The sequence below is a fragment of the Puma concolor genome, chromosome B2 (genome assembly GCF_028749965.1).
Source record: "Puma concolor isolate L17-30 chromosome B2, mPumCon1.1.hap2, whole genome shotgun sequence".
Lineage (NCBI taxonomy): Eukaryota > Metazoa > Chordata > Mammalia > Carnivora > Felidae > Puma > Puma concolor.
The window spans coordinates 14,144,717-14,146,895 of NC_141671.1; positions in this window are offsets into that span (position 1 = coordinate 14,144,717).

A 2,179-nucleotide genomic window follows, 5' to 3' on the forward strand; every position below is an offset into this window, starting at 1 on the left:
CTATTCAAAATGGATGAGTTATCACTATCTTACTTTTAACCATCAACATTAGTTCAAATGGGTCAAAAATACAACTTTAAAAATGACATATAAAAGTTCTATAAATTATGGATTATTGAAAAATAATTTTATTATTATTTTTAATTTTTAATATTTATTTATTTTTGATAGAGAAAGGGAGAGCACGAGCTGGGGAGGGGCAGAGAGAGTGGGAGACACAGAATCCGAAGCAGGTTCCAGGCTCTGAGCTGTGTGCACAGAGCCCAACGTGGGGCTTGAACTCATGAACTGTGAAATCATGACCTGAGCTGAAGTCGGATGCTCAACTGACTGAGCCACCAAGGCGCCTCCAAAATAATTTTAGAATGAAGAAAATGTTTCTAAATATGCTACAAAGGTTCAGGCAAATTTGGAAAAATTTTTGCAAACTATGTGACAAACATAAAGTTAATATTAATAACATACAAAGGACTCTTTACATATCAATAAGAACAGAAAGAAAAAATGGCAAGGGATGTAAGCAGGAAATTCACAAAATAATAAAAGAAATAACCAATAATAATCACAAGTATATAGGAGCACCTGGGTGGCTCAGTCAGTAAGCGTCTGACTTCAGCTTGGGTCACGATCTTACGGTCTGTGAGTTCGAGCCCTGCGTCGGGCCCTGTGCTGACAGCTCGGAGCCCAGAGCCTGCTTCGGATTCTGTGTCTCCCTCTCTCTCTGCTCCTCCCCCCACTCATACTCTGTCTCTCTCTCAAAAATAAATAAACATTAAAAAAAATTAATAATCACATGTATATACTTATTAGTGAAAGGACTTTAATAATTAAAGACTGTGGGGCACTTGGTTGGCTCAGTTGGTTAAGCATCTGACTTCACCTCGGGTCATGATCTCATGGTTCGTGGGTTTGAGCCCCTCGTCAGGCTCTGTGCTGACAGCTCAGAGCCTGGAGCCTGCTTTGGATTCTGTGTCTCCTTCTCTCTGCCCCTCCCCCACTGGTGATCTGACTCTCTCTCCCTCTGTCAAAATTAAATAAACATTAAAAAAATGAAATAGTTCTATAAGACTCGTTAGTAAAAACAGCTACCCCTGATCATCTCTACCCATTTCTTGTTCTCCAGACACTTGAGCACTTTCAGTTGAGTATTTCAGCATTCGTCTCCCTGATTTTAAGTAGTAAGTTTTATGTTTACTTCTTGAGTTCTTGGTTTAAAAATGTTTTTTTTTCTAACATTTATTTATTTTTGAGACAGAGAGAGACAGAGCATGAACAGGGGAGGGTCAGAGAGAGGGAGACACAGAATCCGAAACAGGCTCCAGGCTCCGAGCTGTCAGCACAGAGCCCGACGCGGGGCTCGAACTCACGGACTGCGAGATCGTGACCTGAGCTGAAGTCGGACGCTTAACCGACTGAGCCACCCAGGCGCCCCGAGTTCTTGGTTTTAGATATTATCAGTTGATTTCCCAATAGGTGGGGGAGACCACAGCTCTCTCAGGCCTACCCCAGGACAGACCCACACGTGTTGCCCTTATTCTCCTAATCTGGTTTTTAACCATCATTTAGTGTGGATCAATACTAAGTGTGATTTTTAGTAGTATGTAAATCATGCCTTAACCACAGGGTATAATGTGATCAACTTTTATTCTTTGCACAAAATCTGCTTCCTCTGTTAATAATTGCCTTTTCTTCCCCTCTGCATTTTCTGTGTACTCACCCCATGTCACTGCAAATCTTCTCTCGTTTGCGTACGTCAGCAGCTTGAGGGAGCCTTACCTGAACCCATGCGACGAAATCGGGCAGCGTCCCGAACGTGCTGTTGCGGATACCGATCACACAGCAAGGTTCTCTCAGAGGAAAGAACAGTGTTGCAGTCCTGATTCCTAATCCTCCACTTGCCAGCTCGGAAGTTACTTCACATCAGTGAGTCTCAGTTTCTTCATCTGAAAGGTGGTGATAACAGCAGTATCTGCAAGGCCATTTTACTGTATAATCTCAATGACAAAATAAATAGCAGTGTTCAGCATGAAATAAATACTTGTTAAGGACTGTTATTTTAATTATTCTATGAGAGTAAAAGTAGTAGGAATTTAGACTAATATCCATGCAGACACTTTTTAGCTTTTGCCTTAATTTTTTTCCTGATTAAGCAATACATATTCATCAACAGAAAATTTGA